This window comes from Anabrus simplex, chromosome 10 (assembly GCF_040414725.1).
Source record: "Anabrus simplex isolate iqAnaSimp1 chromosome 10, ASM4041472v1, whole genome shotgun sequence".
Classification (NCBI taxonomy): Eukaryota; Metazoa; Arthropoda; class Insecta; order Orthoptera; family Tettigoniidae; genus Anabrus; species Anabrus simplex.
Window position 1 is genome coordinate 16,621,780 of NC_090274.1, and position 14,476 is coordinate 16,636,255.

The window sequence follows — 14,476 nt, forward strand, 5'->3', positions numbered from 1 at the left end:
ACAAGTAGGAATTATTATTACTGTATTATTATTATTATCATTATTATTACTGTGTTATTCGTCGCGAAGATTATGCAGATGACTCCGACCTTGACAATAGCAGTTCTGAGAATCGAGTTACAGCAGATGATTATTTAATGAATTGGAGATAAGATTGATTTTGAATTTTTATTAAAATACAGTACCACATGCTTTAATTACAGTACTGTAATAAAATTACTGTATACATTTCAGAAGTAACAACAAATTGTTTCATAATTTAAAATTGCTATGCGCTTTGTTGAACAAAGCAATGAATGTACACCAGCTGATGTATTGTTGATTAAACGGTGGTGCAACATAGCTGCACCAAGAAAATTTAGAAGAAAATCACTGATTTTATACAATGAGCGATATTATGTAAACATTTCAATGTTAACATACAGTATGCACCTTTGCTTAGCAGAGTTTATGCATTTTCATTTCGACAAATAACTTCAGAAAATATTTACCATGTGTCATCCGAAAAACGCGTCAATCGAAGTGGCTACGCCCCCTTTATTTCGGATAAACGGAGTTCTACTGTGTGAAAATCAACACTAACACCTCATTGGTCCATATAAAAAATAAAGTATTAAATATGGACACGCACATGAAACTGATGATATTTATAGATACAGACCTCCAAGAAAAACACTACGCTGCTGTGTTAAAATTAAGGAATATCTGAGCATCTTTAAGAGATACCTTGTTGAGGCAAATAATTTAATAACATTGTCTCTTCGTTAGTCCAGTAAATTAATATAAAATATGAAGTGTGCACTACACATAAAATTATGAATATGTGAATACAATCCTCTGTAAGAAGCACAATGCTGTTGCATAAAACCAACGGATATCCCGGTGTTGAAGCAAAGAATTTGTCATATCAATCCGTGTGGACGATGTAAAGGATATCTAGAAAGAAAAATTGGTCTTAGAGAAGTCAATGCTCTCTCATTTCTTACTCTGTCCATCCTTGTTAAACCTACTTGACACCTCTGAAACTTCATTTCCACTGCTTGTATTCTACTTGTATCCCTCTCCTTAATTACCCATGTTTCTGATCCGTATGTCAAAAATTGGCACAAAATAAGTCCTTGTAGATAATTCCTTTTCATCTCTGTGGTACATCCCTGTTCCGTATCAATCCTCCCACACTCTTGCTAGAACCCATTTGCACACCTTCCTCTTTCAGTGATTTCCATCCTGTTTCCTCCATTTTCTTCCATTACACTGTCCGACTTGTTGGCTGAACGGTCAGCGTACTGGCCTTCGGTTGAGAGGGTCCCGGGTTCGATTCCCGGCCGGGTCGGGGATTTTAACATTTCATTTCCATTACACTTCCCAGGTATTTAAAGCTTTCAGCTCTTTTCAACTGCTCCCCTCTAAATGCCGTGCCATTATACACTCGGATCTTGTTTCGTGTAGTTACCAGCACTTCACACTTTTGTGCTGAGAACTTCATTCCATAAGATGACACAACTTCCTCCCATACATTTAGCTGTTCCTGCACTTAACTCGTACAGTTTCCACATATTAGTAGATTTGCAAACAGCACTGCTTTCACTCTTTTCTCCCCAGTGATCTGTGCTACCTTATGTATTATATCATCCATCACCACTATATATAAATAGCCAATCATGTGTGTCAATTATTACCTATCTACCTCCAATATTCCGTGAAGTATTGCCTCGTCAAATGTTAACGACTTTTGGCTCATCTTGTACAAAGATGGAGAAATAAAGAATAAATATAACAACACTAAAGAACTGGATGATCTCTACATGCATGAGCTCTCTCTTTACTAACCTGGGTTGTTCTATATCCAGCTTGCCAAGCCCATCTCTGCTTCCCAGCTTTGTTACTTATTGATCCAATAGTTCTTCAGTCTAATGGGAAGTATAGGATAACAAAACTGAAGGAAAAGAGGATGGAAGAAAGCTCAAAGGTCAGTGTGGGAGGAGGGAGGAGCAGATGAGATTGTACAAGAATTGGGATCTCAAATACAGGGTCTCTCATATAATCTAAGACCGTCAAAGCAGCGTTTTTACTCTCCAATCCGTAAGCTGCAGTATGGGAGGAGCGCACATAGTTATTGACCTTGCAAGCAGCCTGCACGTGTTCGACCTGGCAAGCATCACTTGTCAGTCTGAATCTCAGCTGTTAACATGGTGAGACAGTTTTAATTGCAACACCGTATTTTTTAAATGTAAAAATTCTGGTTTCATCTTAATGGTCGTGTGATCAGTCATAACTCTCACCATTGGTATGCAGAATATCCTAATGGTTTTCATGAAGTCCCTCATTATGAGAGGAAGATTGGTGTTTGGTGTGCTGTTAGTGCAAGACGAATAATTGGACCCATTTTTTTTTTGAGACGACCGTAAATGTAGAGAGGTACCAAGATGACATTTTGATGCCGTCCTTCTATTAGTTAACGGAAGAAGAAAAATCGTGTGGGTGGTTTCAACAAGATTCAGCCCCTGCTCATACAGCAGAAGATTCCCTTTTTTACAATCTCGGAAATGTTTGCAGACAGAGTGATCAGTGCTGGTCTGTTTCCCCCTCGTTCTCTAGATTTAACGCCGTGTGATTTTTACTTGTGGGGTAAACTGAAAGAAAAAGTGTATCCAACAAATCCTTACACATTGGAGGAACTGAAATAAAACATTACGAATGAAATCGGAAATATTAGAATGCCAGAACTCACTTGCATGAGCCAGAATAGGGTTACAAGATACAATGCCTGTATAACCCAGGAAGGACGACACTTCTAGGTAAGATTTCATATAAGATTGTATACACACTTAAAGCAGGGCGGCCACGCACGACATAAGTTTGGCTGAGGCAGCTGCCGTTGCGCAGAGTACAAACACCGGGCGCTCGGTCTGAGTATATGTGAGAGACCCTGCTTGTGGATTTTCTCCTTGTCTCCTCTTTGTCCATCATGTTCCTGCTCCTATCTTTCTGTAAAATGACAATAATAGGTCAAGTGCAGAGAAAGGACGAGGATAATCTCATCAATCCCAGATCTTGTAGATCTAATTTATTCTCAAAAGTGTCTTCACCCGACTTCTCGTCTGTGACGCACAAACAATATTGATACCGTACATGGGATCTTTATTATATAGCTACACTTTATACATTTTGGTACATTGGAACCCACTTTCCAAGATACTGCATATAGATTCTGGAAGTGTGTTGATTCTAAAACTAACAACATTCTGCAGGCAATAAAAATAGCATCTCAAATATCATTACACATTTAAAAACTTTTGAAAACACAACAGATATCTTCATTGCACTGAATACCACCAGGGCCCTATTTCATAAGAGGTACAATTTTACAGATGACAGGAAATTGTCAGACAACATTCATGAAACAGAAAATTGTATTGATATATTTACAAATTTGTCAGATCTGACATAATTGTCGCACCTGTCAAGATTTATGAAATAGGGCCCTGGAAACATCACACATGTCGTTCGGTACACGACATTGAGCTACTAAAGAACAGAACTACTCTGCATACAGGTGGGGCCACACCATCAGCAGGCCTGTGGTTTCCCATTTTTACATTCGCTGGTGATGTAGCAGTCACAGTTATTACCTTTCCGTTCCCATCTGTGCATCACCAAAAGCCTTCCATGTGTTCATGTGGTGTTAAACTACTAGGGAAAAATTTCTTTGTGAAGAAAATGTACACTTTTGGGCTCCCTGTTGGACTCTGTTCAGCACCCACGTCTGGCCTATGTGCAAGTTTAGATTTCTCGTAATTTTATGGGAAAATGGCTGTGTGCTGTTGACATCTACAATTAATTTGGAAGTGTTGCCCCAGAAATAAATCATCAATGGAATAATGTTTAATGAGCAGCAACATGCAATCTAATAGCCCTGGCATGCAAATGGACGATATTAACATCTCCCAGTTGCAGTTAATAAGACCAAGTCCTCGTGAATACAACATTGAACTACATGTTCCGTCTGGTGAATAATGTCAAGGCCATCAAATTGTACAACAAAACTTTAATGGGTGGTGCTGCCTGAAGAGGATAAATCAGTGAAGGAAAGATATACTGACTTAACGTATATCAAGCTTTTGGTTTGCTTCTTAAAGGGAAGACTTTGCTAACTTCTCAAGATTTTGGTAGAAAGGTTAGTCCCGATGTAATAAATAATATTAATAGATTATAGTCCACCTCTGTAGTGTAACAGCCGGCCCCGCGTTGTAGGGGTAACGTGTCTGCCTCTTACCCGGAGGCCCCGGATTCAATTCCCAGCCAGGCCAGGGACTTTTACCTGGACCTGAGGGCTTTTTCGAGGTCTCCTCAGCCTACGTGATTAGAATTGAGGAGCTATCTGACGGTAAGATAGCGGCCCCGGTCTAGAAAGCTAAGAATAACGGCCGAGAGGATCCGTCGTGCTGACCACACGACACCTCGTAATCTGCAGGCCTTCGGGCTAAGCAGCAGTCGCTTGGTAGGCCAAGGGCTGTAGTGCCGTGGGGGTTGATTTGTTTTTTTTGTAGCGTAACGGTTAGTGTTATTAGCTGCTGTCCTCACGGGCCCAGGTTCGATTTCTGGAACTACCAGAAATTTACGAACGGCAGGAGGGCTGGTATATGGCTGAAATGGTACATGCAGCTCACTTCCATTGGGGGTGTGCCTGAAAAGAGCTGCAATACCTCAGGATGAGGATATGAGTGTACTTTATATACAGTATTGAATAGGTGGAGCATCTTCATCCTCGATAGCGATAAATCATCAATATGGAGCAAAATGAAATTAATTTCATATGGCTTTAAACAATCTTGATTATAGAAAAGGCCGCTGTTAAAGGTACACCCAAGATATCTGATAGTTTCTGACAACGAAACGCACGGTATTGCCTCTCCAGATCCTAAATGTAGATTATGTTGTATTAGTGCCTCAGTGGATAAGTGGTAGTGTCGGCATCCAGATCCCATGATAGCGGGTTCAAACCCGACAGAGGTAGTTGGATTTTTGAAGGGCGGAAAAAGTCCACGTGACACTCCGTGTAAAAAATTTCTGGTGACACATTTGGTGTTTACCTGACAAAATTCATTAAAGCTCATCCACAGGTGCCCAATAGAGATTCGGTTTCCTCTGCCACCTAATATGCCTAGAATAAAATGGAACGTTGAAATTGAGGAGCAGACAGCCAGATTTATTTCTTATTAAAAAAAAAATGTATTATCTTCCTAATCAATATGCTGACTATCATTATTTCATTTAGGACTAGTTCAACCATTAAACCGGTCATCTTCAGATCCTTTTTCTTTTTGACAAGATAGAATCTAAGGAAGGACTTACTGTAGCAATCTTGAAGTTGAAATAAAATGTCTTATTAAAACTAGGACCACGAATCTTCAAATGTTATAAACACACTTAGTCAAAAGGAACACATATACAGTGGAATCATTCAGTACTATGTATGAATCTTCACTGTTGATGAACAGTTATTAATATGAAAATCAACACTAACACTTCAATGGTCCTTATAAAAAATTATTAAATATGGACACGCACATGAAACTGATGATATTTATAAGTACAGTCCTCCGAGAAAAACACTATTCTGCTGTGTTAAAATTAAGGATTATCTGAGCATCTTTAAGAGATACCTTGTTGAGGCACATAATTTAATAACATTATCTCTTCCTGGAAAGCCTCCGTGGCTCAGACGGCAGTGCGTCGGCCTCTCACTGCTGGGTTCCGTGGTTCAAATCCCAGTCACTCCATGTGAGATTTGTGCTGGGCAAAGCGGAGGCGGGACAGGTTTTCCTCTGGATACTCCGGTTTTCCCTGTCATCTTTCATTCCAGCAACACACTCCAATATCATTTCATTTCACCTGTCAGTCATTAATCATTGCCGCAGAGGAGCATGACAGGCTTTGGCAGCCGCCACAATTCCTATCCTCGCCACAAGATGGGGGCTTCATTCATTCCATCCCTGACCCGGTCATTGACTGGAAAACAGGTTGTAGGTTTTCACATCTCTTCCTTAGTCCAGTAAATTAATATAAAATATGAAGTGTGCACTGCACATGAAAAGTGTTGATACAATCCTCTGTAAAAAAGTACAATTCTGCTGTATTAAACCAAGGGATATTGTGGTGTTGAAGCAAAGAATTTAAGTCATATCAATCTGTGTGGATGATGTAAGGGATATCTAGAACGAAAAATTTGTCTCAGAGAAGTCATGGAAAAGTATGAAGGCAGACAATATACTAAAAAATAAGCTTACACCTTGAAGTTCCAGCAGCTGTTAGTGTTGTGTGGCCTTGGCGGTGGCTTGGGCTCAGGGCGACGGGAAGGGGGAGAGGAATGAGGGAGTCCGTTTGCAGGATTATTCGTATATCATTTATTGAATTTTTTATCGTAATATGTAGATACTATACGGATTATTAACTCCAAGAGAACGTTAGCATTGTCTGAGATTTTATTAATGTTGAAAGCGGGGGGTTGGTAAATTGGTCAAGGGAAATGAAATATTCTTCCAAGATGTTAAGAAACAGATTACATCTACATCTTGTTGGATCATTCCTCCCCTCAATTTCTCCTACTCTCCCTTCCTGTCGCCCTGAGCCCAAGCCACTGAACATAGAGAGAAGAACTGCGTTGTGTTAGTAATATTGTTACTGGCTGGAATATTCCCTCCTAGGAGTTCTTGTACTTGCTAGCAAACCTGCCATCATGAAGCTAACTAGAATGAGGGGATATAAGAATTAGTTCCTCATCGTAAGCACGGGGTGAACGTTAGAGTTTAATGTTGGTCACATTTCTTCCCTCAATATCAAATAATTTTTGACATTTTAAAATAGCTAACAAGTTTTGTTATCACAGATTTTCAGTTTTCACCTAGCCTGAAGTAAAGGTCATTTACATTTCAAAATCGTATGCCCTGTTGTACACCATCAAATTTTTCTTTAATTTCAATACTTCACTGTCAAATCTTGTCAAAGATTGTTTAACATTGCTGAAAGTTTGACAAGATTTGTCAAGGTTTCATAGCATTTTTTTTTGTAAAATGGAGGAAAGGCTAGCAGCAGTTATGGTTCCTAGACTAGCAATGGGGTATATTCCTGAAAAGAAGAGAAACACACGATAAGGCACAATTTATATGAGGAAAATATTAATGTGGTTACCTTCAACATAATTTTTGCCATGTAATTACTGTACTATCATAATATCATGCATACATGTTATGTTATATTAACTGAATAAAAAAATGATATCAATGCAATGGAAATTCATATCTTATTGCATGAAAACATACTGGGAATTCCATGATAAGTAATAATAATAAGAATCGAAGGTCGTCAAGGTAGTGTTGGTGGTGGTGAGTTTTGTTTTAAGAGGAAGTATAACTAGGTAATTATCCTCTCTGAAAAAAAAAAATGAGTGGAAAAGAAATTTAAAATAAAACAAAATTATTTATTCAACAAAGGAATTTCGAAACGATGTACAAAATAAAAAATAAAAAAATGTATTAAGCTGAAAAGTTCACCAATGAATCAAAAGGGAACGTGAGTTCCGTGAATAACAGAACACTTGCAATTTACATACAGTACCCTTGAATAATCCACTGTCGCACATAAAGCGGATGACGAGATCAGCAGTAGTCGCGTCATCGGCTAGTATGCGTTCGAGTGTTTCTTGCAGGCCGAGGCTCTTATGCCAGAGAGATTGGCGCACTCTGTGAGGATGTGGGCCAGGGTGAAGTCGGTACCACAAGAACACGCTGGGGATCTTCCCTCTTTAGGAGATAAAGAGCGCGTAGATGACCTATTCTCAGCCTACACAATACTATGGTCTCTCTCTGTGAAGGCCGGAAAGAGAACCACCACATGGTGGTTGTCTTCTTAATGCTCTCGGCTTGTTGGAGTTCGGATAGCTAGACACTCAGATTTCCAGGACGCAGAGATGGTTCGACGTAGCTGAGAACAAATATCTTTAGCAGGTACATTCATAGGTCTTGGAGGTAAAAGTACCGCTTCTTTTGCAGCTTCATCTGCAAGTTCATTTCCCGCAATCCCAGTGGGGCTTCCACGCAGAAGTGATTCTGGTGCCAGCATCACTTAACCTGTTAAGAAAGTCATGAATCTGCTGCACCAGTTGGGGTTGTGAGAAACAGGTTACAATAGACTGCAGAGAACTTAAGGAGTCGGTACACACAAGAAAATGGTTTCTTTCCTCACTCAGTGCAAACTGCAGAGCTTCTAAGATAGCGCAAAGCTCCACAGTATATAAGCTACATACACTAGAAAGTGAAATCTTCATACCCATATCATCAGTGACGAAAGGGCAACAGACATTTTCCCCAATTTTAGAACCATTCGTGAAGATATGTCACCAGTATCCAAAGGTCGTCAAAAATCGAACATGGCTGATAGCGTTTACTTATAGGTTACTGTACAATAATAAACAGAAAAGCTGTACATTTCCTCAAGATAAATATCTTGCAATCTTCTCATATTTTGGCTGTTTTCTTTATTTCATGCACACAAAATCCCTTGGCCTTGAAGACGATACCCAGCATGCCTAGCATGGATCGTAAATACTCCAGTTGAGTGCTAGAATGCGAGAGGGAGCTAACCCACACACACATCGAACGGAGATATTTTGAGTTTTGCGCCTGTCTTTACTGCACGAAATTGAGCACATTAACAGTCATATTTTTGGTTCACTTCCTTCAGGCTAGTAACCCGTCTGAAGGACATTTGATTGCTTTCAAGTCTTGCAAAAAGAAAAATGCAAGGCCCAATACTTGGAAGGAAGAAGATGATGATGATTTTTGGTTCATAAACAATTATTTATAGCCCAAAAAAATATAGGAAAATTAAAATAGTCTTCTGATATCCATCATTTATCTGAAAAGAAAAAAAATCATCTGAAAAATAATATTTTAAAAATTGGTTACTTTTACAACAGTTGGATTTTCATCTATTGTTTTAAAATGCAAATAGGCTCAGATTTACTACAATGTAAATATCTTATTACATTTGAGATTTTTTAATAGTATCTGGGGTTCAAGTCACACCGAATCTAAGCAGCCACCTGTCAACACTAAAACATGCGACAGCAAGCACGTGCTACTGGCTGCCACTAGCTGACGTAATGTTACCGCGTGGCTTAGCTCCCTCTCGCACTGCAAGATTGTGATTCAGATATATTCCAAAATCTTTTCTTTGTACAGTGGAGGAGTAAAAGTGGATAATAATTATTCATATATTGTGGGATAGTAAATATAGTATATAATAGTAATATTCAAATATGTCAATAACTCATTTTTAAAACAATTTCTGGGTCAGCTCCCTCTTGCGTTTTAGCACACAATACCATCAAAGACTTGGTAATTCTTTGACCGATTACAACATTTTCTAATTCACTTTCAAGACTTATGAAGACTTTTCAAGTTTTGCTAGCAATTTGAGAAAATAAAATTGATGGTGTACAACAAGCTTTACACATAACGAACAGCCCATTGATCCTCACCTGTAAACACCACACATTCCTAACATCAATAGCCAGTAGCAGTAGCAGTATCAAAGAAGGAATCAGGGTCCTGGCAAGCTACACAAGTGCTGCCTTACAACAGAATTGCACAAAGTAAAATACTACAAGGCGACCCAGTAGATGTCACTACAACGTCCATTTCGAATTTCATTTACCATCATAAGTTTGATTGTAATCGTCACAGTATTTGGCATCAGTACCTGGACCTGGCTCTGTTTTAGAGCTACATGTTCATTCTGTACACTACTGTGTGTATGTAACAGATGTCTAACAAACTTCAGTTAAAAGATTTTTTTACAAAAATATTCAATGAAAGGTTTGAATTAGGGAGAATATTGGAATCGCAGTTAGGACATTGTTCAGACGAGACACACAAACATGATAACTGGGATAATCTCTCCATCAAGAAGAGTAATAAAGATTCATGGAAGTGCCATCACTTAATTGTTTGCTACTGGTTGCTTGGCAGTGATGACAAAGCAATGAACTTGATGGTATCTTCTGAAACAGGTTCTCTTCTTTTAAGATATTGGCCAATTTCTTAAGGCGAGTTCTAAGTCTCAACAATGTTTTGATTCATTGAACTCAGCGATACACTTGTTAAACTAACGTACACTACAGCATAGTTAAAAATAATCTGGACATCTTGTGTTTACCACACTCTGAGTGTTCTTACAGTAAGCCATTCCAGTCTTGATAATCCTCACGCACAGAGTAAAGAAACTGAGAGCGCACAGTGTTTATCTTACAGACAGTTTTTTTTCATACAAGTTTTTGAGAGGAGCGTTGAAGTTCTCAACAATTTGCAAAGTTATCACATTGTATTTCGACACCATAAATAGCAGTGATCAACAAAAAATGACTTTTGGTGGATATCTTGGTGTCCAACATGCGTTCTAAGACAACGTAAACATGTTGATCCATGGGAACTTAGAATTTCTATTTGGAATTGCTAGGCGGGCATTAATTCCATTGTGGAGTTTTATCTCCCGTATGCAGTTATCAGACTGTGCTTCATAAATAAGCTTCTGATAAGTTCACCTGCATACACCCCAGCGTCAGTGGGTAGGGTCTGACACATCCCACTCTGAAGAGTCTAGTGTCAGACCTAAGACGAAACGCTGGTTAATAGAGCAAACGCCGAAAAAGCCATCCATCTAATTTTTGATATGCTCTATTGGTGGAAAAGAATCTAATTCCCTCCATGGGAACTTAGAATTTCCATTTGGAATTGCTAGGCGGGCATTAATTCCATTGTGGAGTTTTATCTCCCGTATGCAGTTATCAGACTGTGCTTCATAAATAAGCTTCTGATAAGTTCACCTGCATACACCCCAGCGTCAGTGGGTAGGGTCTGACACATCCCACTCTGAAGAGTCTAGTGTCAGACCTAAGACGAAACGCTGGTTAATAGAGCAAACGCCGGAAAAGCCATCCATCTAATTTTTGATCTGATTCAAATTATGCAAACCATTTGTCTCTATCACCCACCGTTCTTGAGATATAAGACATCAACTATTTACATATGTTTAACATTGTATCAAGGAAAACAACTCACAGATGGAAGTTTCACTAGAGCACTGATTGCTACATGGAGAACTAATGAACATGGCTTCAGCCAAGATTCGTGCAAAAGCACCACTTACTGGATTTGTTTGTTACACAGCCACACACATAGCAAAATAGATCTGGTGAATTTATGCAACTTCTGGACGCCATAATGTTCACCGTCACTGACAATAAGAAGGAAATGAAAATGTTCGGCTTTGCATGAAAAATAACAAAAAGCAATGAAAACAATTTTCGATCAATGCTGTTTCATGAAAAATAAAACTTTGTCAACATCTACAAAATCTGATGCGACAGAGCAAAACTGTTTTCAGATTTGAAATCAGCATGAAAAACTGCGGCACGAGAAACAGTAAACATCATGTCGGATATCTGCCCCTTGTAAATCACTGCAATCACTATCATTCCTAGACTGGTTAAACTTGAAGTAATTCAGTGTGGGTTGTGGAGTACCTTCACTAAGGAATTTATTTTGCACAAACCACATTAGATATGTGTTTCAAATTTTATAACAAGAAAAGTTCCACTGTACTTTTTTTTAAAATGCTACAGTAGGAATATCGAATTACAATTCGGTAATGCACACTGCTGTACCCAATGGGGCTCTTCTTTCCTGGTCATGCAAAGAACACAAGATTTCACCCTAAATTTGCCAATTACTTTTAGTCTTAGGGGTGCATCAAATGAATGTGCTTAGACAGCAAATCATACTGCTTTTCAGACAGATTATTATTTATTTATCGTGTCAGAAGTACAAAGTAAGAGAGACAAAAATTAAACCAAAAAAATTTTAAACATTGGTTGACCAAAAATTGGCCACGACAAGCGCATTTGGAGTTGCTCTCATTAGATCTTTAATGGTACAAGTGGCTGGAGAAGATGGACACAGTAGAAGATGTTCGTTAGTCTGCTTAGTACCACACTTGCAGTAAACTGTCTCCACAGGAAGGCCCCATTTCTGTAGGTTGGTCTTGCATCTCGTGGTACTGGAGCGTAATCGATTGAGAGCCTTCCATGTTGTCCACTTTTCAGAATGTCCAGGAGGAAGTTCTTCCTTTGGAACCATCCATTCTCTCAAATGTTGACATTTTTCCCCGCCACATTGAGATTCTTGCTTGTTGTGGAGTTCCTTTAAGAGCTTCAGTGGTTGTCAAGAAGCTCTTTCTTGATTTCAACCTAGGATGTGCTGGTTGACAGGCATACAAAGGATGGGCTTCCATAGTCATAGCCTTGCTTTTCTCATGCCTAGCAGCAATCTCACGTCGGATTTCAGGTGGTGCTATACCAGACAGATGATATGCCTCCATATAAATCAGAATACCTAAAAATGCCTTCATTTCTTTCCAGTGGCCACTTATAATTTTGTAGAATAAGTTAACCCATTTGTGTCATAACATATGAGTAAACAACACAATAAAGGTTTCCACCTATTCAATACAAAATATATTCACAATATTTTAAAGTTACATGGAACTAGTTTCGATTCATCTAGGGGTCATCATCAGCCACATCAAAGCAAAGATCACTCTTGACGAAATCCTAAGAACATGTTAATTTTAACAGTAAGATTATTATGGAATAACAAGTGAATGTGGTAAATGAAAAGAGATGTTCACTTGTTATTCCATAATAATCTTACTGTTAAAATTAACATGTTCTTAGGATTTTGTCAAGAGTGATCTTTGCTTTGATGTGGCTGATGATGACCCCTAGATGGGTCGAAACTAGTTCCATGTAACTTTAAAATATTGTGAATATATTTTGTATTGAATAGGTGGAAACCTTTATTGTGTTGTTTACTCATATGTTATTCTCAGTTCAATACGGACCAACAACATGAAATTTATAACCCATTTGTGTCATGACGAGCTGTGGTCGCGCGCAATGTTTTGGCGATTGAATCAAATGACAAGCTCAGCTCGCAATCAGGCAGTCTTGCTTATATTCATATATTAGATTCCCTTGCAGTATAATTCCTAACAATACACACTGTAAGGAACTAGAGGCACGTACTGTTTGTAAACAATGCTGTCTGTATTTCTGTGTGACACTGAAATTGTTGAACACAAGTTTATTTCATCGGTATTAAATTTTCATTATGCAGTAGAAACGGTTTTGCGGTAATGTCTACGAGAAATTGAAAATGCTTGTAGACATTGTTTTAGATGGCGATTACAGCAGTAATGACATTTTGGAAAATGAATCCGAGCTTGAGGATAGTGATAGCAACAGTGGAAGTTACTGAAGTGAGCAGAATAGTGAAGAAAGTGAGAGTGAAAGTGACGCACCAGATTCTTCCAAATGCGCACGGCAGGTGACTCAAAATTGGAAATAGGAAAAAATAAAAAAAATCCTAATATATATACATTTCGTAGATACCGCGGTGTTTCAGAAATACTTAGCAAAAATGTATAGTCCACCCACCGTCCGAAATTGCAATGTTTTTAGAGCACACAGATCAGCTCTGTTTGAAATTTTTTCAACTGAAACATTTTTACCTCAGCCAGCAGTCATTCAAGGAATGAAGAATGGGTAAGTCATAACCTTCAATGGCATGAATGCAAAATTTAAGTGCATTAGTTTTTATTTTATGCATGTTTTTGAGTGACATGTATGCTCAAACTACGAGTGGGCAAATGTGGCCGTTTATTGTGAGAAAGGGTTAATTTTTCAATCAGGTTTATTTTATGTGCCACATCACTTCTATTATCCTTGCTAGCATGGCTTTTGTCAACATATTGATCTAATTAGTAACAAATATCCAACTCACATCTTCACATTCTGTCAGCTGCTGTCTTCTCAAAGAAAACTTAATTTAAAGAAAAAGTGGGCAAGACATTCGTATCTAGGAAGTGTAGGGAATTCACTGATACCTACAGATGGCAGAGGAAGATGGTTTGAAACTACTGTACGCTCTACTATGCAACCCGCAGGAAAGAGTTAAAGGTCAAATTGGCGGACACCGAGCTCGATAGCTGCAGTCGCTTAAGTGCGGCCAGTGTACAGTATTCGGGAGATAGTAGGTTCGAACCCCACTGTCGGCAGCCCTGAAGATGGTTTTCCGTGGTTTCCCATTTTCACACCAGGCAAATGCTGGGGCTGCACCTTAATTAAGGCCACGGCCGCTTCCTTCCCACTCCCAGCCCTTCCCTGTCCCATCGTCGCTATAAGACCTATCTGTGTCGGTGCGACGTAAAGCAACTAAAAAAAAAAAAGAATTGGCGGACAAGGATGATGGTTCATTCCCGAGCCGCAGCCTTTAGGGTAGGGGAGAGGTCTGTCCAGCTGACAAGTCAAACAGTCAGTTCAGTACAATTTTATTTACAAGTGGCCGAGGATAATAAC